We start from the raw sequence: 26,562 nt of genomic DNA on the forward strand, positions 1-26,562 counted from the left end.
AAGAAATGTAGAGAAGACACACATATGCTTCTTATCCACACATCACCTCCATTGCATTCCACAGAGGAAAAGTAGTTACGTGCTCCCACCTAGACTCAAAATGAGAAGAGCTGGGAATGGTGGCTCCAAACTGGACAGACACTTCTCAGAAACAAATCTATACAATAGGAGAAAGGCATGAAACTTTGGTTTAAAGTTAGCGACCTCTTCTACATAACAAGCAAATGCAAAGAGATCGAAATGGTGGTGATTAAATAGATTTATTTTGTTCATGATGATTAAATTCATACAGTATATGGCTATGAGATAGCAAATAGCCACAAAAAGGAACATTATTTGAAATGAGAGTATCACGGATAAAGTTATCTTGTAATTAGAGAGCACAAATATGAATAAATGTTAAATAAAAGTCTCAGTTACAGCTGTACAACATTGAATGCTGCTTTTCACCGAAGTTTGTATCTCACATAATATTCAGTTTATTCCACCCTCTCCAGTTCACATCAGTGGAGAATTGGCCAGCTGTTGCCTGGAAAGCATGTGGTGATAATACTGTTGATTTGATGATGAGACCATGATGATAGTACACACTTGCTTGAGTTGTGCTTATGTGCCAAACACTATCATTAGGACTTTACATACAAACTCCTTTACTACAACCTCATAAACTAGGAATTGTATGTTAGCCCACTTACCAAGGAGAAGTCTAAAATGAACTGAAAATTAAATTATCAAGATAATATAGTCTGTAAATGGCAGAGCTGGGATTTAAACTAAAGAAGTAGACTCTGGAGCCCAAGCTTTTAAACACCATACTTTATTGATACTCTCAAATAAACCAGTTCCTTCTTTGAAACTAACCTTACCTCTAAGGGCCCCTGCTCCACTGGCTCCGATGAAAACAGTGGCTACAAGAATTTTCATACCTATAGTATCTGCACTTTTGCCTGTCTCTTTTAATAAAATCCTTTTAATAAAATCCCTTCATCCACCCCAATTCTTAGTAATAAATTGATGTGCATGGGAACAAAAACTGCTGCCATTATAGGTTTATGTTAAGGAAATAAACCAGTGTGGTAGAGGAAGAAGTGACATTCTGAAAATATAGGAATTTGCTGGACATTACAATGGGAGGGGAAAGCCTCTCTGAGCATCCTCATTAGCAACTACTGACTAAATTTTTCACATAGAAATTTTATAAAGTACAGTTAAAAACAGTTATAATTTTCAGTAATCATTACTCTATAACTCTTCTCAACAGAGGAATACAAGGGAGGTTCCTTCATCTGATAGACCATATGTAAAACTTAATGGTGAATTACTGAAAGTTTTCTCCCAAGAGAAAGATTAAGACCAATCATGTGAAATCAGTTTTATTTATTTATTTATTTATTTATTTATTTATTTATTTTAGAGAAAAAGTGTGTGAGAGGCACAGAGAGAGAGAGAGAGAGAGAAAGAGGGAGAGAATCTTAAGCAGGCTTCATGCTCAGCATGGAGCCCAACGCAGGGCTCAACCCCACGACCCTGGGATCACGACCTAAGCCAAAATCAAAAGTTGGACACTCAAACAATTGAGCCACCCAGGCATCCCAGTTATAACAATTTATGTTCAACATTCAAGTGAGGTATTAACTAGTTCAAGAAGGCAAGAAAAGTGGGGCTCCTGGGTGGCTCAGGTGGTTAAATGACTGACTTTGGCTCAGGTCATGATCTTATGCTCTTAAGTTCTAGCCCTACATCAGGCTCTCTGCTGTCAGTGAGGAGCCGGAGCCAGCTTCAAATCCTGTCTCCCTCTTTCTGCACCCCCCCACTCATGTCTTCTCTCTTAAGAATAAAAATAAATAAATATTTAAAAAAGAAGGCAAGAAAAGAAGATAATCATTATATGGATGAAAAGGGAGACATAAACCTGTAATTATTATACATTTTTACATGTTAAGTTTGATATTTCTCTCTCTCTCTTTTTTTTTAAGTGTATTTATTTTGAGACAGACAGAGAGAGTGAGCAGGGGAGGGGCAGAGAGAGAGGGGACAGCAGATCTGAAGCAGATCTGAAGCAGCCCGATGCGGAGCTCGAACTCTGGAACTGCGACATGATAACCTGAGCCAAAGTCGGGCACTCAACCGACTAAGCCACTCAGGTGCCCCAATAATATTTCTGGATATGACATCAACAAACTACAATGAATTATATTTATATACCTAAAATAAAAAAATATAAAATGAATTATATTAAAGGATATAATTTAGAATAACATCAGAAAACATACATCTAATGAAATATGCACCAGAATGTTATAACAAATATTAAAAAAAAATCAAAGATATAAAAGATGATCAAAATAAAAGGAAGGGTATATGATGTATGTGGGTTGAAAGTCTTAATAACTTAAATGTGTCAATTATATGTCAACTCAAATATAGATTTGATGTAATCCCAACCAAATTTCATCTATTTTATGGAAATTGACAGGTTGATGCTAAAATTTAGATGTAATACTGAAACTAAACCAACTACAATTACACATAACAAAATGGACACACAAATATTACATTGAGCTAAAGACTCCATCTAAAACAGAGTACATATTTTGTGATTCCATTTCTTTAAAGTTTACAAACTAAGGGAGAACTAAGGGGACTAATTACTGAAAGAGAATAGGAGAGACTTCTGGAGAGCTATTAATATTGTTTCTTTATCTGCTTACCAGTTGCACCTATGTACTCAACTTATAAAAATTCATCAAGGTGTTTACTTAGATTTTATGTATTTTTATGTATGTATGCAATACTTAAAATTCATGTTGAAATTGAGACCATTTATTAAGTGTAATTATATAGATCATTATTTTGTCTAAGGTCAGACGTCTAGTGCTCACAGAGCCACGACAACAGAAGTAGTTTGGTCCCTCTGTCCATATTTCCCAAACCTAATATCCCTGTCAATCCCATCTTATTAGTAACCAAAGGGTTTTTTTTTTCCACGAGGTAGAGAGACTCAATACCCATTACAAAACAAAGTTTCTTTGGAAATATCAGTTCCATGTCCCAAGAAATCAACATAAAACAGAATTTATTAGAATAGAATCTGATCATAATTTGGGAACCACTGGCTTCAATATTTAAATATACTTAAATATAGAATTACTGTTTAGGGCAACATGATAGCAGTAATAGCACCTACTACGAGGAAGCAAAATACATATTTTTGGCCACAAAAATTTGGAGGAGCCTATTATGACATTTGCACAAGTTCCCTATTCTTTGAGAATTATCTACGTAACAAAAATATCTTATGCCATCTCATGATGGAAAACTAGGGATTCAATTCAAAACACCTGGTAAAAGCTACATGATCACACAGCAGATCAGCATTCCAGGAAACTTTGGAAGTTAATGTAGTTAAAAATGCAAAGAGTGTTTTAGATTAAAGGAGATCACAGTTGCTGATGTGTTGAAAAGTTCATCTGAGGTTTTTGAAAGGTTTTGAGCCAATTTTATTTTTTGAAAGTGTGTCTAAAAACTTCCATTCTTTTAAAACTCTGCTGAATCTTTTAAAAGCAGAGCCATCACTCAACTGAAAAATAAATCTCTAAGTATAAAATGACTTTTATTTCCCTCATTCATCCATTCAGACATTCGTGCCATCCATTGACCCTTGTCTAAGCATCAGGTACTACGTTAAGAGTTAGACACAAAGGGATAAATGAAATGGTCCTTGTCATGAACACCTCCCAATCTAAGATTAATACTATGACACAATGTGGAGAGTTATAGCTGAAAACCAAAAAGTGCTAAATACTATGTTTTAAATTATAATTTCTTCAGAATCATATTATTATAGCAGCGAAGATTTATTGAGTACCTACTATGTGTCAAACATGGAAACTGAGGTTCCAGTAGACTGAGCCAAGTGCCCAGTGACACCAAGCTAGTAATTCCAACCCAGTCTGTGTGTGCCCAGAGTCCTTATCCTAGGCTATTATGCTAAATTAACCCTGAGATCCACTGAAATATGGAATATGGTGGCTAAAAAAACAACTTCAAAGAAACTGCTGCGGGTGGTGACACAGGGGCCATACTGTAGTTTTCACTATAAGGAACTGTTCTTTTTGTCACTTGGTTCTTAATCTTCCATATGCTCATTCAGTTCCTAGAAGACTATTCTACCTGTATTCATACTGTCGAGATTTATACATCAAGTCTAAGGTTAAATGACGAACTTAATTCAATCTGTTACCTTTAAAAAGAAGAAGCTTTTCATTGTGCCCTGGTTTGTGCAATGAAACTGTCCCCTGTTTCAGCGTTCGGAACTGTGGGTGTGCTCAGTGGTTTCCTGGCAGCCCGAGGTCAGGGAGTCGGAGAAGGGAGATTGTTTGCCTTCAACTTTGGTCCACCCACCCCCATTCTGGGCTCTCGGGTGCTCCCATTTACAAGGCTGAATACCCAAAAACAGAACCTCATTACGGCAGATGCAGACCTTCACAAGGGGTCATGGGTCACATTAACTCCTTTGTTCTGTGCATTTTCCAAAACATTCCATCTCTTTCAATTTCCCCATCTTTCTCCCTGACTTGCCCTCCCTCTTCCTTCTACAAATCCACCCCTTTCTGCCTTGATGTGTTTCCCCTATTATGTTGCTTTTCCTACAAAACAAAACTTAGCAAGTAGGCACATAGTAAAAATCCTAATGGTTGTTTGAGATAAATGTGATGCTGTGCAAAGCAGATGGGAAATCAGCAACTGCCTCCTGCTAAGAGGACTACAGACATCTCTGCCAGCATCCTAACACACACAATAGACCTTGCTAAGATCTCTGGATACTGGAAAGACTACTCCAGAGGGACACCGGTAAGAATTTTCACCATCTCAGGAGAAGCCTATTGTCATGGAGAACTGGGGTACACATCACTGGCACAATATGGGAGAATTAATACATTGTAAGTCTCTTCTGCATTCTTCCCACTGCTTCCCCTTGATGAAGGAATGAGATTAAACAAGAGTTAAGCTAATCTGATGATGGTGCTATCAGTAGCCATCATAAAATCTAAATGACTTGTTTCCTGGGATGCCTGGGTGGCTCAGTCAGTTAAGTATTCGACTTCAGCTCAGGTCATAATCTTGCAGTCCATGAGTTCGAACCCCGTATCTGGCTCTATGCTAACAGCAGTCTAGAACCTGCTTCAGATTCTGTGTCCTCCTCTCTCTCTGACCCTCCCCTACTCACGCTCTGTCTCTCTCTTCCTCTCTCTCAAAAATAAATAAAACATTAAAAAAAAATGTGGTGACTTGTTTCCTATGCAGGCCTTCCTATCTCACTATTCTACCACAGTCCTTTCTGATAGTAACAATGACATTTCTGCTTCATGGATATCAGTGTTCCTGCTTCTCACCCTGCAATTCAAGGTCACGAATAGCAATTGTCACCAGTTTACCCCAGTGAAATCACCAAACCACACTTCAGGAAAGACCTCTAGAGGCTGCAAAAGTGCTAAATGTGCTCCCAAACCATCTGAAAGGTAAAACTATGATTGTTTAAATATAGATACGATATCATGTGTGTTTATCTATACCAGCATCCACTGTCTAAATCTAAGTTTCTGGGGAGCAGAACATTATAGGAATAAGAAAATAGGTCTATGTAGCAAAGCAGCTGGACAAGCTTTTGTCCAAGATTCAAAAAAGGGAAATGACTACCTTAAATATATGAAAAAGCACAATTACTCCTAATGCTCAGCCCAAATCTACACTTGAATAGTACTGAATGTTCCTAACTCAAATCTTCCCAGTGATACATAAGGTGAAATGACATTAATTATCAGATGACAAGGATGAAAGATGTATTTGAGATTTTCACAGGCAACGTTATTATGGTTTCTTTGCATTATTAATTGCTTGGTATTCAGTGATTTTCCTACTTAAATTAAGCTAACACAAACTTCTCAGATCCTGTGTTTTTTTTTTCAAGAAAGGAAGGACAAAAATGACACATTTTAAACTTTCCTTTAAAAATTCAGAATGGTTGGGGTGCCTGGATGGCTCAGTCGGTTAAGCATCCAACTTCAGCTCAAGTCATGATCTTACGTGTCCATGACTTAGAGCTCCATGACTTAGAGCTCAGAGCCTGGAGCCTGCTTTGGATTCTGTGTCTTCCTCTCTCTCTCTCTCTCTCTCTGCCCTTCCTCAACTCTCTCTCTCTCTTTCTCTCAAAAATAAATAAAGGTTTTAAAAATAAAAAATAAATAAAAATACACAATGGTCTTCGAATAACAGTCTTCCTGGGTTATTTTCTCCCATCCTCCAATTTATGTGCCAAATGTCCTTCACCACTTGGCACATTTACATTCAAAGTAAATATTTGAAGCTACTTTTAAAAGTCATTTTAGTAGGCATCACTAAGTAGTCTTTTAAAGAGACAATTTGAAAGAAAACTCTCACAAGTTTCCTCTCCATATAATACTTTGAAAGTTGTCTTAAACAATTGAATGCAGAAGATACTGGGGCTGAAAAAGTCTCTATGTAATTACAAAGAATAGGGAAGACGTATCATTTGCAATAGGCTTTGAACTACTTAGGGACCAGAATTTTTATCAAGTTTTTTTCAAATGGTGAACTTCATACATGGATACTGCTTGCTTGCTTGCTTTTCTCTTAGAACGAATAATTTCCCAAAGTTCTAAGCCTACCCTGAATATATCTGCTAAGTTTATATTCTGTGATGAGACAAATTTCCTGCAAATCAGGATTTCTCTTCCCACTTTTTGATGTTGGGTTGCCTTGATTGGATGAAAACAAAAAAATAAGAAGCTGTCAATCTACTTTTTTTTTTCCAGGTCTTTTCTGTTCCTTTTGAAATTAGTTACAGCCTGCTTTTTGTAGTGTTGTAACCAGCCTGACCTAATTTAATTACCATGACTTGTGTGGTTTAAAGATAAATACTTTTATTCAGTCTGTCTACTTTTTGTGGATGTTTCCCTCCCTTTCATACAACCCTCTATATTTTAGCATTCAAAACCCTTGTCATTTCTTTCTTTATTGGGCTAACACAGAGTTAGTTTTTATAGTGGTGTCTATATTCACGAGTTTTCTTTGATGCCATGTTTGCTCTCTCCCTGCTTTGCTGTATGTGTTTCTGTGCTGGGAATCGTGGGCCTTTGTGGGATCCAGACTAAACATTCTTTGACTTGAATCACAGAGCATCACTACTGTACGTGTGTCTGGGCAGGCCCAACTGCTCTCATTTAGAAATAGAAGGGAGGAAAAGGAAACTGAAAGGAACATGGCAGGGACTTGGGGCTTAGAAACCATCGCATTGAAAATTTCAGCCCACAGAATGTACCACCAGGCCCAGGAAAAGATTAGACATTCACTCCGGCTATTTAAAATGGGAAACCTATTTCTGTTATTCCAGATTCACTGCAAGTCTTGTAAAGGGAATGCTTACCACTTTACTGGTGCTTTCTTCCTGAGAAAAGAAGGCATGAAGAAAGATTTTCACAGTAAAAAGATCGCACGCTCTGACTATTGAGCTATAAGCTCTAATAAAATGAACATCATCGTAACAAGGGTAGTGAATAACCAGCATTAGGGTCTCACGAGGGAATGCTTAGATTGATTGGAGTTAATCTATTAACCTCCTTGAGCTCACTTGATATGTACCATCTGAGGGAGCCCTTTATTTTTCCCAGAAAGGAACATATGCTGAATACTTAGGGGGAATAAAACAAAGTGTGAAATCAGCTCTGAGCCCTGCACAGATTGTGTCCTGCTACAGGTGTTGTGTCGCCCTTTGCCCGCCCTTACAGACCCTCCTCTTAAAAAAGGTTCCCACAGCACGGTGCCTTTGCAAATTGTCCCACAGAAAACGTGAATGGGGCCTATTCTGCCACATGCAACACCATCTGAAACGGCACAAAAACCTGCTGTTCCACAAAACAGACCATTCTATTTTTAAAAAAAGTCAGAGAAAAAGAAATTCAAGAATGCCGTTTCCCTTCACAATCTCTGGTTTGCTAGGGCACATGAAAGGAGCTTTTTTTATCTTGCAAATGAAGTAAAAAAAAATAATAATTACAAAGACATCAAGAAAAAGGTTCTATTTGAACTGTACAAATAATATTGTACCTTAAACAAACAGAAGGAGGCTTTTTTGTAAAAGCCAAAAGCCAAAACCCTGCAGATGAGCAATGAAACAGTTTCGTTACCTGGATTTTCACAATGCATCGAAATTGCCAACAGACCAGTTTCCTGCCACATTGGTCTTTAGATAGTGACAAGTCCCTTTAAACTAACTAATCTTTAGCCAGAGAGTACCAAGCATAACTGTAATAAAACAATGCCAAAAATCCCACCACAAGAGGTCATAGTTCATATCCAATTAATTAGTATGCTCAGGTTACATTTAATTTGGGGAAGCAAATATCTCTGTAGCATCTTAAGTAGTTTATGGCTAATACTGACTACTCTTTTTCTCCCAATAATCTATGAGCTATAAACGAAGCTCCTTCATACACTGGCGTCAAAGATGCAGAGAACTTGATTTCTGAGTTAATAACTCTGATGTTAATCACAGAAAATACACAAAGCCCAGTACCAATCAAAGATAGCAGAGGTTACCACCAAAAAGGGGGACACTTTCTGATGCTATAATCCCTCTGATGTAAAGGGAGCAGGGACTATATGGAATATGCAAAATTGCTGAAAGAATCTCATACTTTGATAGCAGCTAGCAAGCTACATAAATTTTCAACTGCATATAGTTCAAGATCAAAGTACATGATTTTCTATAGGGGCTCCTAATTACTTCCAATTTAACTATATAATTTACCCCAAATCTATATATTAATATAACATTATTTATGTATTAATTTTTCAATTTGTGACCAGCCTCAGAAGGTCTATCCACAGGCTTATTTTAAGATAACATACGGGTAAATTAACATTGGCACTATAAAAAAGAAAAGTAAATATGGTAAGAGTAGAATAAAGACATCTTAATATTACTTGATTTATACAAAAAGAGGCTATAACTATCTCAACAAATTTTTCCCTGAAATGTATATTAAATACTGCACATTTAGAATTAGGAGAATTCTAAAATAAAGGTTTGAAGAGTAAATTTAGGGCTACTGAGAATTAAAATATAATTTAAGCTAGAGTAATGTCAAGTATTGATTCAGAGATAAATGGACCAAACAGTGAAATAAAATAAATAGTCGAAAAAGGGAACCAGCTATGTATAAAATTTGGTTTATAAAAATGGTAAAATTTTAAGCAGTAGAAAAAATAGATGGATTAATGATGTTGAGATAACTGGCTAATCTTTGAGGGGAAAAATAAATTGAATCGCTACGTTGATCTCTTACAAAAATAATTCCAGGTGGGTAAAGGACTTGAAGTCTAAAGAAAAAAATAGGAAAAATATTCCTTTCAATACAGAGAGTAAACGTGTATTTATAAAATAATCTTGGTGTGGGGAATGCTTTTTAAATAAGACTAAAAACTAGGAATAATAAAGAACAACACTGACCAATTTGATCACATAATTGTGAAATATGTCATGAAGTTAAAATACATATTTAAAAATTTAGGATAAATATTACAAAACAAATGGCAAAAAAGGAAGGGTTGATGTCTGAAATATACAAGAGTTTAGCAATAAGAGAAAGTAAATATTCCAAGTGAAAATTAAAGGAAGTATATAATCAATTCAATTGATATAGCTAATAATAATAACAATGATAGTAATTGATGATTTTCAAGCTTTGAGCTAAAGAAATGAGATGCAACATGTTATTGGATTATCACAAAAATGTGTAAAATTTGCACACACTTTTATCCCAGTTTTGTAGATAAGAAAATTGAAGCTCAGAAAGTCCTGTATCCAAACTTACATAACTAAAGAGTAACAGAGAAGGGACTTAATTTGTCTGACTCCTAAATCTGTGATCTTAATTATTGTTCAATAATACATCCCATAAATAAAGAAATATTAAAGTCTACACCCCGCTTCTCTATGTGAACTCCAAGAACCAGCAGCATGGGCATCAAATGAGAATTTATTAGAAATGCAGAATCTAAGCTCACACCCCAGGTCCACTGAACCAGAATCTGCCTTTTAAAAAGATTCCTGGGTGCTTTGCTCGCTTAGTTGGTTAAGCGTCTGACTCTTGATTTTGGCGCATGGTTTATGAGGTTAAGCCCTGCATCAGGCTCTGTGCTGACAGCACCTGGAGCCTGCTTGGGATTCTCTCTCTCTCTCTCTCTCTCTCTCTCTCTCTCTCTCTCTCTCTTCCCTTCCCCCACTCATGTGTTCTCTCTCTCTCTCTCTCTCTCAAAATAAATAAATACTTTAAAAAAAGATTCTTCTTGCTCCTCATGCACTTTAATAAGCACTGATGCTTGGGGTGCCTGGGTGGCTCAGTCGGTTGAGCATCCGACTTCAGCTCAGGTCATGATCTCGGGGTCCGTGGGATGGAGCCCCCCCATCGGGCTCTGTGCTGACAGCTCGGAGCCTGGAGCTTGTTTCATATTCTGTGTCTCCCTCTCTCTGCCCCTCCCCCATTCATGCTCTGTCTCTCTCTGTCAAAAATAAACATTAATTTTTTTTAAATAAGCACTGATGCTTATCAAACTTTGGTAATCATTAACTTTGATTAACAAGGATTAATCAAAAAATAATTTAGAGGCACCTGGGTGTCTCAGTCCTAAGTATCTGAATGTTGATTTCAGCTTAGGTCATGATCTTAAGGTTAGTGAACTGGAGCCCCAGTTTGGGCTCCACTCTAACAGCCAGGAGTCTGCTTGGGATTTTCTCTCTCCTCTATCTCTGCCCCTCCCCCATCTCTCTTTTGCACTCTCTCTCTCTCTCTCTCTCTGTATCTATCTCAAAATAAATAAATAAACATTTAAAAAAACACTTTAAAAAGTAATTTTCAATGGTACAGATAAAAAATATCATAGATCAGGTTGGGAAAAGTGAAGAATGGGAAGAGAAAAGCCACAGAGTGTGGAGTTGGAAAGCTTTAGAGGAATATTGTCGATATATCACAAATTTAAAATGGGTTTGAACTTGTAATCTTACTTCTGAGCATTTATCCTAATTCAACGGAGTCCAGAGAGATGCACTGTATTAGTTTCCTACTGCTGCTATGACAAATTACTACAAACTTAGTGGCTTAAAGCAACACAAATTATTACCTTACAGTTCTAAAGGTCAAAAATCCTAAAATGGGTTTGTGGGACTAAAATCAAGGTGTCAGCAGTGCTATATTCTTTCTGTATTTCTTTGCTTTTTTCAGCTTTTAAAGGTTGCCTGGATTGCTTTTGCTCATGGCTCCTTCCCTCCATCTTCAAAGTCAACATGTCATCTTCAAATCTCTCTCTCCCATCCTCAGTCTCCTTCTCTGACATTGACTCTTTTATCTCCTTATAAGCACCATGATTACATTGGGCCCAGCTGGATAACCCAGGGTAATATCTTATCATAAAATCCTTAATCACATCTACAAAGTCCCTTTGACTATGTAAGGTAGCATATGCACAGGTTCTAGGTACTAGAAAGGAGAGATATTTGGAAGCCCATCATTGGGTCTGCCACAGACACCATGAGATTTTTTTTTTAAAATCACAGTGTTATTTTAAAAGAAACAAGTTAAGAACAATATAAATGCCCATCCATATAGGGGACTGTGGTATTTCCACGTAATGCAATACTGTGTGGCCATTGAACATTATGACGATTATCTTTATTGAGGGAAATATTCCATATTTTGATGCAAAAGAAAAAGCTACTTACAGAACAATTCACATACATATGCAGAATCAGACAGATCTACAGAACTGCAGAAACACAGAGAGATGGGGAAAGAGAGAAAAATGAAACTGGAAATTTCACCATTATATTAATAGCATTTGTCTCCAAACAGAGCACTTTGTGGTGATTTTTACTTTCTTCATGATACTTGTCTACATTATTTGACTTCCGTACAATAAACATATATCATTCTTGTCATCATATAAAACTGAGAAATTATTTTCATTTACCACACATATTTTGCTAGACATCTAAATGTTCGTGAATAACTTTTTTTATTAGCATGTTGACTTTGGAGACAATGAAACATGGTAGGGTGAAAAAGTATAAGGTGCATGTTCTAATTTGGTATTTCAGTCTTAGGCCATATGCTGCACAAAATACCAGGATATCTGGGAGGAACTGATGAATTTAGCTCAAATCTGCATAAACATGTAAATAGAACCTAATAATACTTAACTTTTGGCAATAAGGTTATAAACTTCATAAATATTCTCACCTTCTTGGAGCACAATTACTTTTAGGCTAACTCACTTTTGTCCGTAATATGCAGGATTCGATAAATACCCCTTAGCTCCTTGGATGTGCACTCATAAACAGATCAGTAATTTAATTTTTGTAGTAATAATCCTATAACCAGTTAGGCCAAAATGTCTTGGAAGTATTAGAAAATAAAATTAGCCTGGCCGAAAGGCCTTGAGTGAATCTAGCCTAGACATAAGCTATGTCTATGCTACATTTAAATATCTAACATTTAAAAGATTTTAGAATGCATTTGAAATCAAAGGAGTTTAGAACCAACCCAACTTTATAATAGCCACCAGATATCTCCGTTTAAATTAGGTCTGTAACCCATGGGATTAAGACAGTATCCTCTATTCTGGAAAATTGGTTCATTATTGAACATCAAATAGTTTCTTTGCAGATTAAATGAGATACAGCATCTAAAGCACCTAGTACAATGAATGTACATAAGTTTGTAATGTTAATTTCCAAGTTAATACATAAACTCATTAAATCTTAGGTTTTTTTCATCCATCACTTGATATGTATAGAGAACTATGTCCAGTCAGTTATTATTACTCATCAGGAAGAGAATGCCTTTGAACTCAAGACATATGAATACTGAATATCTAAAATAAAATTTCAGGCAGGAGTAAGGGGCATAAAGCATTTGTACCAGGGTGTGATTAAAAATCAGTTCCTGGGGTGCCTGGGTGGCTTAGTCGGTTAGGCATCCAACTCTTGCTTTCAGCTCAGGTCATTGTCTTGCAGTTTGTGAGTTCAAGCCCCACAGTGGGCTCTGCACTGACAACCTGAAGCCTGCTTCAGATTCTCTGTCTCCCTTTCTCTCTGCCCTGCCCCGTTTGCACTCTCTAACGCTCAAAAAACAAATAAACATTCAAAAAAATTTGAAGTCAGTTGCTTAGCTAGTAAATTAAATTAATATCATTGTTGTCCAAGCAATGTTTGCTATTTCTAATCCTCTGGCACTAGCACTACAGGCAGTCTGTAGACAAATGTAGTTGGAGGTGGGGGTATTTTTCTCATTGGTCCAAGAGCGAAACATAATTTTGCCTCTCCTTTATGGATATGAATTATTTCCCACAGGGGGGTTTATAAAGCAGGATAATATCCATTTTAGGTAGAAACTTTAGCACATAAAGGGGACTGGGGATATTAATGAAATCAAGAGGCTCTATTCAATTAGATGACATAATAATGTCCAGGGATGGCACCACAGCTTTCAAGATGTGTGGAGGTGTCACATGTGATAAATAGAAAAGTGCGTCCCACAGGTCCTTAATAATGACATGAACAACCTTAACTGATCATTTTCCATGGTCCGGGCTCCTTCCTCTGCACTTTACTTGCAATATCTCACTTGATGTACACATGAACCCCATGAGATACCTACTATTATTAACTGATCTATACAAATGAGAAAACGGAGAATGACAGGTTATGGGACTTGCTGAAATTCACACAGCTATTAACTATCATAGGCAGGATCCAAACCAAAGAAATTAGACTCTAGAGTTTTATGGTGAACCATGAATCCACACTGCCTCCCTTGTTGTTCACATTTCTGGGGCAATACCCGAAAGGGCTCTTCACGGCAGAGCTCAGGAATACATTTTGTGATGAGTTCAATCTATTGGGCTTAGTAACTACTATTTCTTAAGCTTCCAAAGTTGGATAATATTAGAGAAACTGAGGCAATTTAGTAAAAATCAAATTGGCATTTGGAACAGTTATGTCTTGTTCTGAGTCTCCTATATACTAATCTAATCTATCAATATATTTTATACCACCTGAAATTACTTGTGCCATGCACGGCAAGCTCCTAGGCACTAAATAGATATCTAATTTTGAAGTAAAAATTGAAATAGGGGTTCTTCTCCATTCATATCCTGAGACATCCAGAATCTCATAATGAGTACTTTGAGGGGCATGTATTGGCAAGTCTTAATTTTCTGAGAGCATATCAGATCTGGATCCAACTCAGTGACAAGGTACCTCTTTATTACCATTACTGAAGATTTTATCTGTCTTTATTTCCTTTAACCTCGCTGGATCCAGTTTACTGATTCATCTCTCTACTTCTTCCAACCAAGCTATGGTTTTGTCTCTTGCTTGATTTGTATTCCTCAGAAGCTCAACTGCCATAATAAAGTTGAAAAAGTTCAAAGCAGTTCCTGAGCTTACCCACTTCCCACTGCCACCACACAGCTGTTTATAGTCTCCAGGCTGGTCCCTAGCAGCCTTCCTGCCCTCCAACCTTTCCTACTCATACTGGCAAAGAAATTCCACTCCTGGTATAATAGCCAAGAGTGGTCTATATGAAGCCTGGCTTTTCATGAATGTGTGTGAGTTTATTTCAAACTTTGTTTACCTTTGAAGGGGACACACATTTAAAAGCGCTGGTGAGCATCCTGAGATTCTGGGAAGGTGGTGAAGAGGGCATAGAAGCTCTGGATGCCCCACCCTGCCCATGTCTTGCTCTGTGCATCTTTTCCATTTGTCTGTTCCTGAGTTGTACCCCTTATAACAAATTAGTAACTCACATGAGGACAACTGAGAGAGTTTTTAAATATTCCCCTTCTGGAGTCGAAATCACAAACTCTGCATCAGCTCTAATTTGTCTTAAGAAGTGCCTGGGGTGGATGTTGTACTAGTGCCTTAAAAATAGAAGATAGTAGGGGCGCCTGGGTGGCTCAGTTGGTTAAGCGTCCGACTTCAGCTCAGGTCACCATCTCGCAGTCCGTGAGTTCGAGCCCCGCGTCGGGCTCCGGGCTGATGGCTCAGAGCCTGGAGCCTGCTTCCGGTTCTGTGTGTCTCTCTCTTTCTCTCTGCCCCTCCCCCGTTCATGCTCTGTCTCTCTCTGTCTCAAAAATAAAATAAATGTTAAAAAAAATTTAAAAAAAATAGAAGATAGTAAAGACAGAACAAGTCAAAATTAAAAGAAATGCAAAGAAATATCATTCTGGCTCACACAAATAAATTTCTCTGTGGTCCAATGATGACTGTATGGCAAGGACAACATGAAATTATTGAAATAAGACATCATCCACTATACAGAATTACCATCATTTTTTTCTGATTTTATCTGATATTTATTAATTTATGCCATATTCTTTTAATTTTCCAAAGTACAACACAAGGAAACATCAGTTTATTAGTATTTCCCTTTATTGTAAAAGACAAAAATGATTAGAAAATAAGGTCATCTCAATTATACTCAACATCCAATTCTGCCATGTTTATAGCTAACTTAAAAAAAAAATCCCAAATCTATGGCTTGTATTTGAGGTTATTCATCCATTGCTACAGACTTCCTTCCCAAGATAACTCCAACTACCTATAATGTTCAAAACCTACACTTACCCCATATTTATTTCATATTTTCTGGGAATACTATGCATATTTCCATTCCCATGTTTTTATTTGTGCTCTTATCTGGTTATATGATCTCCTCCTACTTTCCTACTCTAACACTGAACATCATTTGAGGTTTGGCTGATACATAAGCCATTCATGAAGTTTCTTCTGATCCTAAGGAGAATTTCTTTCACCAAAGCAGGAATGATCTTCAGTCCCCAAATTCCAGTTTTTTCCAGGGATAGAGAACTCTTTACATTACTAGATGATCAATTTCAATAAAATTTTTATTTTTGTTGATGAGAAAAAGGAAAGGTGGAAAGGGAAAGAAACTCCAGAATCCCTATTTAGGGCCAGCGGTATAGGGATGAATGGACATTCAGAAAAGCTGATATTTATTTTTTTTTCAATGTTTATTTATTTTTGGGACAGAGAGAGACAGAGCATGAACGGGGGAGGGGCAGAGAGAGAGGGAGACACAGAGTCAGAAACAGGCTCCAGGCTCTGAGCCATCAGCCCAGAGCCTGACGCGGGGCTCGAACTCACAGACCGCAAGATCGTGACCTGGCTGAAGTCGGACGCTTAACCGACTGCGCCACCCAGGCGCCCCGATTCCTCAGTTATTAATAGTCCTGATTGCTCACTTATTTCAGTCTCTTTTCCTTGTCCTCCCTGAACCATATTGTTTTCTTCCTATATTCCCATATTTAACACTTCCCTCTATTTCACCTTTGAGATCTCATCCTCCTTAATCCAGCCATTAAATGCTGCTATTTTGGTTTCTTTTTAGTTGCCTTCTCTTCTCACCCTATAGTGTCTCTCTAGCCTAATTGCACCCATTTCCATAGTTTCTAAATTAATACCTAACAATTAACTATGTCTAAGCTCCAGGCTTTTATCTGCAGCTACCTATGGAACATGCCATGTGAATTTCTCCAAGGTTCCACGATGTTAGGGTGCTTGGGTGGCTGAGTGGATTAAGAGTCTAAACCTTGATTTCAGCTCAGGTCATGATCTCATGGGTCCGTGGGATCAAATCCTGCATCCGGCTGTGTGCTGACAGTGAGGAGCCTTCTTGGGATTCTCTCTCTCCTTTTTCTGTCCCTTCCTGCCTCGTGCATGCACACATGCATGCTTGCTCTCTCTGTCTCTCTCTCTTTCTCTCAAAATAAATAAACATTTTTAAAAACAGGTTCTGCAAAGTTAGTATACCATAGGATATGCATGGTCCTACCCACACAGACCTGACATTCTTACAGTATTCACTATCAGTAAGTGGCAACATCACCAATCTAATCCCTTAAAACCTAACCTACGAGTGCCTGGTGGCTCAGTTGGTTGAGCTTCCGACTTCGGCTCAGGTCATGATGTTACAGCACAGGTCATCTTCTTGTGGTTTGTGGGTTCGAGCCCCGCATCCGGCTCTGTGATGACAGCTGGGAGCCTGGAGCCTCCTTCAGATTCTGTGTCGCCCTCTCTCTCTGTTCCTTCCATGCTTGCACTCTGTCTCTCCCTCTCTCAAAAATAAATCTTTTTAAAATTTTTTGTTAATTTGGAGCACCTTAAGCACCTAACTTCGGCTCAGGTCATGATCTCATGGTTTGTGGGTTCAGGCCCCGCATTGGGCTCTGTGCTGACAGCTCAGAGCCTGGAGCCTGCTTCGGATTCTGTGTCTCCCTCTCTCTCTGCCCCTCCCCTACTCATGCTCTGTCTCTCTCTCAAATAAATAACTGTTAATTTTTTTTTTAATTTTGTTGATTTAAAAATAAAAAATAAAAAATAACCTAACCTCCAATCAAGGATATTTGACACCTCCCATTCCATCACCTCCCACATCTAAGGGATTAACCAAGCTCAGGCAACTCACACATCATCTCTAAATTCCATTAATTTCTCTCCATCTATACTGCCTCTCATCTAATCAAAGTTATCTTCATCTTGGATTGCTGCAATAACTGGCTTTCCAAAATTTATTCTAGTCCCTGCCCAACCTGTTCTCCACGGTAAGATAATTTTTTCAAAATGTAAATCTGATATTAACCCCCTGCAATCCTTCTTCCCCTACACAGCCCCATTATAATCTCCCCCCCCCCCCGCCCCCCGTTGTCTTAAAATGATGACTGAAATCCTGAATACAGCAAACAGGGCACTATTGTATGTTGTGATCTCATTCTTGCCAACCTCTCCAGCTTTTTCCCTCCTCTTCCACTCTATTCTCTCTTCACCAGTCATACTCTTCTTTCAAGGTTTTCTTCCTCCACAGGGATCTTACATGTACTGATCCCTCAATATAGAATTATTCTTTTGTTCCTCATCTTTACCTGGTTAACCCTCACTCCATCCTCTGATCTCATGGAAAGGTCATTTCCTTTACTTTTCTGTGTTAGGTCACATTTGTTACATACTTTTCCAGAATTGACTCCTTTTATTTTCTTGGAACTTATAATGTTTTAAATTATACATTCATTGATTTGATTGATGGCATAATATCAGCTTCTCCTCTAAAGTGTAAGCTCCAGGGGCACCTAGGTGGCTCAGTTGGTTAAGCATCTGACTCTGGCTCAGGTCATGACCTAGCAGTTCATAGGTTTGAGCCCCATATAGGGCTCTATGCTGACAGCTCAGAGCCTGGAACCTGCTTCAGATTCTGTGTCTCCCTCTCTCTCTGCCCTTCCCCGCTCATGCTGTTTCTCTCAGTCTCTGAAAAATAAATAAACATGAAAAAATTTTTAATAAAAAAAATAAAATAAAATGTAAGCTCCAGGAGCAATGTTATAGTTCATCTTTGTCTCCAAAAGTATAAGTTGCACTTGAGGTAATATTTCTTCCAAATAAGCTATGTCTCTGGAAAACAGATCTCATCATGACTCTTTTTTAAAGTACTAGAGCAATTTTTTGCATTGTTGCACGTCCTGATGGGTAACTGATTGTTTTTAATATGCAAGTATATTTGTAGGTTTTTATAAAATGTGGATCACAGATTCACAGAAGGCTTTCATTGAAGTAGGTGTCACTATCAAAGCACTTGAACACTCGGTTCCAGATTGTTATTTTCCTGTTTTATTTTCTTTTAAAGATGGCCTGTTGTCCTTTGATCTCGCTCTGACCCCTGCACCAACCTACTTCTCTCTTCTTAAGGGGTCCCTGTAGGATCCCAGGTCATGTGGATAAAATTAAAATGGAGATCATGTGATTGAAACTATTCTTCACAACTTCTCCCAAAACACACAGACACATATTCACACAAACACTTGGATCTGATTTTCAAAGTGTCCAAAAGGCTTTTAAATTTTATATCTCCAATGGAATGGATTTTCTCACACCAATAACAAAACAGAAAGTGCCTAAATATTATGTTTCAAAATTAATAGTTTGTGACACTTCATGATCATATCCCTTTCACTGACATTCTAATATTTCCCTACTTCTTCAGCACATTTTCGTTAAACTATTTTTTAATTCCTTTTTTTTCCCAGCTGGCCTTTCTGAAAGTTTGCCTCATGCATCAGTATGAAATGATCAGATGAATATTATACTTGTTTCATGTTTCCTCTGCAAAATGTAAATAAATGGAGATGGAAAGTAGGAGATTCTTTGAGGATCTAGCTAAGAATCATGCAATAATTTTCCATCTGTGTCTTAGTAATATGTTTTGTGTTTTCAGGAAAGGCAAAAAAAAAAGTGGTCTTAGACAGAGGTCAACAAATACCTTGCAAAGAAAGAAGAATTATATGGCATTTCTGAAAGTATTAATTTATAAACTTGATAAAACTACTACAACAGGTATCAGTGAACAAAAACAGAGTAATATTTATCGTAAAGTATGAACTTTAATCTTTAACTCAACAGAAGAATTAAAGAAAATTACTTTTTAAAATATTAAATGACTTGAAACAACTTTATAAATTTCAAACACATTGGATACAATTTTACCACTTATGTACCTCTACTTCTCAGATCAGAGGCATCACAATTCTATATACATTGTGGTGGCTGTGTATTCTGAATCATCACTTAATGTTGACACACTTCAGCAAGAATTTAGTGACTAAATAGTCTCTGAAAATAGGAAAGGAGACAGTTAAAATTAATTTTGTATCTTTCTCACTCTTCCTCCTAGCCTCTCAAACCAGTTTGCCATCTTTTGGGGCCGTTTCCAAAAAGAACTCTTAATTAAACAATCCCCAGATTAAATACAATCGCTTTTGCTTATTCTTTATCAGGCCATTATCTCTAGTATAGCTCAGCCAAATTAGAAATTCAGGGCTAATTTGAAATACCTCTTGTTTTGTTACAGCTTGAAGAAAAGATAAAGGTCAGAAGCAGGCTTAAAGAGATGGACAGAAGTCATGAGTAAGAAATAAACAAAGGAAGTTCCTTTGCAGTAGAACTATTTAAAACATATGCCAATAAAATGTTCAAAGGATTCCTACAGGGCTCCAAAGATAAACACATGCAATGTTTTGTTTTTGGGTTTTTTTTTTCTTGAAAAACTACTTACCTGAAGCAGTAAACTCAAATATACAGCACAGTTCTATGAAAAAATACAAGAGATAACCATAGACTATTTACCAGGAATTCAAACTTAGTGCACATGACGGCAAAGGTTTACATCCCAGCGCAACCTGCTATAAGCTGTGTGAATTGGGGCAAGTCCTTTAACATCTCTTTGCCCCAGTTGCCTTATCTGTAAGGGAAATAATTACAAACACCCACCTCACTTTTTTTCCTGAATCTGGGAATATGTGTTGGTTTCCCAGAGCTGTTGTAACAAAGTACCACAAACCCAGTGGCTTAAAACAATAGAAATGTATTATCTCCTATTTCTGAAGGCTAGAAGTCTGAAATCAGTGTATTGGCAGGGTCGCAATCCTTCTGAAGGTTCTGGGGAAGAACCTCCTTTGCCTCTTTTGCCTCCTTTGCCTTCTTTGCCATAGGTTTTTTTTTTTAAGTTTATTTATTTATTTTGAGAGAAAGGGAGACAAAGAATCCCAAGCAGGCTCTGTACTGTCAGCGCAGAGCCCAACGAGGGACATGAACTCAGGAACATGAGATCATGACCTGAGCTGAAATCAAGAGTCAGATATTCAACCTACTTAACCAGATGCAAAATTCTTATAATCAGGTCAGTCACGGAGTAAATGTTCACTAAATGCCAGTTATTATTACCAATTTTATTATCATCATTATTCTAGTGAAGTGGCACATTAAAGGGGCTGGACATTAAAAACTCTAACTTGTAAGAGACCAGCAACAATAAATCTGTGGAAGTGAGGAGACTCATCTGAAAACACATTGAAAAAATACTGAGAACACTTATAGTCCCTCCTCAGCCCTCACATGATGAGAGTTAAGATTTCAAATGAAGGGCTATTTTTCAATATATTTACTGGCTACATTAAAGTTCAGGAGTTTGGGACAAAATTAAGCAGAAATATGAGAAAAAAATGTAGAAGACATTAAAAAAGAATCCAGAAGGCCCAGAAACTGAAAAAAATTAGAGGGAGAGAGAGGATTATTAAAGAAATAATGGGGGCACCTGGGTGTCTCAGTTGGTTGAGCATCTAACTCTTGATTTCAGCTCAAGTCATGATCCCAGGGTCATAGAACTGAATCCTGCATCATGTTACTTAAGATTCTCTCTCTCTCTCTCTCTCTCTCTCTCTCTCTCCCCCCCCCTTCCCATCTTTCCCACTTGCACATGCACTCTCTCTTTAAAATAAAAACAAAGAAGCAAAAATAGAGATGTAAATAATTAAATTATGTAGTATTTTAAAAAGTGACACATACTATTATATAAAAATGTAGGAGGTGGCACAGAAGATCTGGAGGGCTGAGACTGGGGGAAAATTGGCAATATTAAAATAGGATGTCCTGATAGCCCTCAGGGGAAATGCTGTGAAGCATGGAAGTACCTGGAGAAAGAGAGCTGTTAACGCAGGAAGAGCCATTATAAAGGCCTGAAGTTGGAAGACTGCCTGGCATGTTCCAGGAAGCAGAGGATGCTCAGAATGAAATAAAGTGGCAAGCATGGAAAGGCCTGGGGAGATGTTGCAAGCAAAAGACACTGCGGCTTGGAAAGAGCTGGCTAGTGTGGGTAGAGAGTCAAGGATGAAGTCCGCGAAAAAGCCAACGTCCTGAGCACAGAGGCCTTGTGGGCCACAGGGAGAATTTTAGATTTTATTCTACATGTGGTGAGAAGCAATGGCAGATTTGTAAACAGGAGAATGACCTTATCTGCTTTAATTTTACAGGATGGTTATGACTGCTGAGTGGAAAACAGAATGTAGGGGCAAAAATGGAGGTAGAAGGCTAACGAAAGGTCCAGAGCTAGACAAAATGTTAGCTTATCCCAGCAGGAGAGGAAGTAGTCAGCAGAGGTCGGTTGAGGGTTAAAGTTTTTAAACAGAGTGAACAAGATTTGATAATGGATTGGATGTCAGATATAAAAAATGAAGGATGGCTCCTAGGTTTTCACCTAAGCAACTAAGTACATTGAAGTAATATTTACCAGGCAGGTTCTTATCTGTTTTATGAAAGAATTCACCACGTAATTCTTTTCCACTACGAGTTTCACATATGCATTAAAAACATGATGGAAATAAAGGTTAGATTTCGCACATCATATCAGAAATGAAAGTCCAGCTTGAATCAAGATATATATATTTTTACTTAATACCTCTTTTCATATGTAAACGCTAATTAAAAACTTAAATGGATATTATCTATAAATCTACCAATGCAGAGGACAGAAAAATCTCAAGACTAGTTTTGAATATTCTAACATCACTGTACTTTCTGCTTAATGAGAGTGAAAATGAGGTAACCAACACTACACACGTGCTATTAAACTGAAGAAAAGGCCATTTTATAAGCATTAAACTCCTGTGGCCCACCAAATGTTCCTACTCACTCACCTATGGGGAGGGCAATTACCATTCTGAGATTGCTAAAGCAATAGAATATGCCTTTATCTATTTTCCTTTAGGCTGAAACATTTCAAATGTTTTTAAAAGTCACTTTCTGGTCTCCTTATCTGATTTACAAGAACTAAGGTGACATTATTGCATCACCTCAATCGAATCTGACAATATGTTTCTTAACCTAATAAACATTCCCCTCCCCCCATTATAATAATAACAAGTTTATTTTGCTGTGAGGCATTTTTAATTGCATCATGTATGGCTATAATTGAAATGTGCCCATTTTGGGTTGACATTTTAATTACCCCATTATCCAGAAAATAGATATTATGAAACTTTGAAAAATAATTTTTTGCAGTTTAGAACTGTTTTTAGCCATTGTTACAGTCAATTAGTCTTCTGAAATCCTTTAAACATGGGAGAATTTTCTTCAAGTTAATGTCTTTTCTCTCAATACATTTAGTATTTTCCCTTAAATATTAATGTCTTCCTACTAATTAATTTAGTCTCAAGATAAACTAAATCTTTCTACATCCTTCCCTCACCCTTAATCTGACCTTCATTTTGGAATCTTTTTTGCCCTCAGTTTTGTACAAAGATCCCTGTTTCACATGGTTCAAAGAATCCCCAAACTTTTGAAGCTCACTGCTTTTGATCTTGGCTCTGTGGGCATGAAAAATGCATGAGAAATTTTATTATTATTTTGCAAACAGGCCATAATAACAGAAAAAGATAGTTAAGCCCTGGACCTAAATGAATTTAGGGATATCACCTAAAAGAGAAAGGTAATCTGGAAGTAAGGCTAAAATGAACTCTACTAAAATTTTTGATGCCCAGCAAGAGATTAATCTGACACAGAGAGGCAAAACTCATCAAAGTAGAAATCTTAATGATTTCCAGGAAAACTGGATGTATTGGGGGTTGATTTGGGAGTAAGGTCCCTTTTAAGGAATGCTACCAAAGCTCTTCCTATCCTATGCTGCCATACGTAAGAGGAAGCAGAGAACTTGTCTGGGTCTCAAGGGTAGAAGGAGAGAGAACATTGTAGCTATTTCACAAACTTTTGCCTCAAAATTTACTTTAGACATTTACTGATGGAGGAAAAAAAACAAACAAACCAGACTTGACCTAGTTTACCTGTGGTGTTAGTCCCTCTGGATTGGGTGATGAGTGTAGTTCGCTAGAAATTGCTTAGATAAGAGAATCGTAAAGGCAGAGAACAAACTGAGGATTGCTGGAGGGAAAGTGGATGGGGGGATGGGCTAAATGGGTGAGGGGCATTAAGGAGAGTTACTTGTTGGGATGAGCACTGGGTGTTATACGTAAGTGATGAATCACTAAATTCTACTTCCAAAACCATTATTACATTATATGTTAACTAACTTGGATTTACATAATATTTAATAATAATAATAATAATAATAAAGAAGGAAAGTGGTTAGCTCACTGAGGTGGCACCAGAGAAGACTGGGATCTTACTCTCCTCCATGGTCTCCTATGATTCTTAAGTCTTCTCCTCTTACACCTTAGACTTTAAGATTCAATCCTTAACTTTTCTTTTTCTCTCTCCACACTATCTCACAATATGCATTTCCAAAGATCTTCCATTGTAAGATACAACATCAGAAAAGATACACATAACCTCAATAATAAAATGTACTCCAGGGGCGCCTGGGTGGCTCAGTGGGTTAAAGGTCCGACTTCAACTCAGGTCATGATCTCACAGTTTGTGACTTCCAGCCCCGCGTCGGGCTCTGTGCTGACAGCTCAGAGCCTGGAGCCTGCTTCAGATTCTGTGTCTCCCTCTCTCTCTCTGCCCTTCCCCCACTTGTTCTCTCTCTCTCTCTCTCTCTTTCTCAAAAATAAATAAACGTTAAATTTTTTTAAATGTACCCCAATTACACACTTATAAAATGTGAAGCATAGAAACATTTCAATCAGGAAACATAATACTGTGTATTAATGATTCCTAAATCTACAATTTTATTGCCATTGAATTGTCTACTAGTCATTTTCAGGTGTATATCTTGCCTCTGAAGCCTGTTTTCTTTACTATTTACAGAAATAGTAAGAGTGCTGTCATTGCTCTCCAAGTCAGTGGCTTTTAACCTACATTCCCTATGCTCCATGTCCAGTCTGTCATTAACACTGACCTATGATGTGTTCCTTTCTTTTCTTTCTAAGGTCGAGTCCTTATCATGGCATGCCTAGAGTACTGGCACAGCATCTCAGTTGGTGACCTTGCCTCTAGGCAGAAACAGAGGAGATATCAACATGGTAAGTGTTCTAAGTTAGATTTCCTCACTTTATTTCATGGGTCCATTGCTTAATATGTGTGTGACTTTGGGCAAATTATTTTTTTAAGATTCTTTTCCTCATCTAGAAACTAAGTGTAAGAATAGTAATTTACTCATGGAATTTCATGATTATATGAAGGAATACATGGAAAGTGTTAGAACCACATCTGAAATTCTAGCAAGCATTCATAAGATATTAGCTACTAAGACACCACATTCTAATCCACTTGACACAAAAGTATTAGCATCAGCTCTACTAAAATATCAGTTAATTCAGCCATTAAACATAAGTGCATTCACTTAGCAAATGAGTGTCTATCTTATAGTAGGTAAATTAAACCAACAAGCAGAAGAGGTAAGGGGAGATACAGATAATAAACAAGAAAACAAATATATGAGCAAATAGTTTATTTTGTGATAACGGTTATGATGTTATGATTAAGATAAAACGAGATACGATGGATGTGGAGGTTGTGTCTAGATTGGGAGGTTAAAACATGACAAAGGGGGTCACTTTTGTCTTTTTAAAATTATCACATAACTGTTATTACATAATAGGTAAGCTTTTGAAACTGGCTTTCACTCAACATAATGCCTTTGAGATTCATCCAAGTTGTTACAATTTCTCATTTTCACTATAAAATATGTTTTAAAGAACCCAGGGGTTGTGCTTTTTTTTTTAGTTTATTTACTTATTTTGAGAGATACAGAGAGCATAAGCAGGGGATGTGACAGAGAGAGAAGGAGACAGAGGATCCGAAGCAGGCTCTGTGCTGACAGTGGCCACCCCATGACAGGGCTTGAACTGACGAACCATGAGATCATGACCTGAGCTGAAGTTGGGCACTTAGCTGACTGAACCACCAGGTGCCCCCAAGAACCCAGGAGTTTTTACACAGATATTTACCATTTCTGTTGTTCTCCCTTCAGATGTTACAACTTTCCTTGCGGTGTGATGTTCCTTCTCTCTGAAGGATTTTTTTTAGCAATTGTTTTATAATGGTTTTGCTAGCAACAACTCCTCTTAGTTTTCCTTCATCTGAAAATGTTTTTATTTCACTTCCATTCTTGAAGGATAATTTTACTGAATATAGAATCCTGGATTAACAGCTCTTTTCCTGAAGCATTTTAAAATTGTTGTTCCACTTCTTCCTGGGTTCTGTAGTTTCTAAAAATCATCTGTCATTGTTCCCTAAATGTAATGGGTCATTTCTCCTGGATGCCGTCAAGATTTTTTCTTTGTTTTTGGTTTTTAGCAGTCTGATTAATGATGTGTCTAGGTTTAGATTTTCTTGTTTTTATCATGTTTAATAATTGCTGAACTCCTAGAATCTGTAGATTTATGTCTTTGGTCAAATTTTACTGGTTTTCAACCATCATTTCTTCAAATATATTTTTAACACCATAATTTTTTTTCTTCTTCTGTGATTTTAATGATATGAAGCTTAAGCTCAACGTCAGTTTCATTTTTCAAATCTTTGCAGCATTGCCCATATCTGTCCCATACGTGAATCACTTAGTCAGGTACATAGGTGGTCACTGGTGGTCCATCTGTTAGTTCTCAGTATCTTTTGTGTTTAGAATCAGATATACAAATTTAGAGCTCAGGAGTGAACCCAGGAGTTTGTAATGACTTTATGAT

Source organism: Prionailurus viverrinus, chromosome B1 (genome assembly GCF_022837055.1).
Source record: "Prionailurus viverrinus isolate Anna chromosome B1, UM_Priviv_1.0, whole genome shotgun sequence".
Lineage (NCBI taxonomy): Eukaryota > Metazoa > Chordata > Mammalia > Carnivora > Felidae > Prionailurus > Prionailurus viverrinus.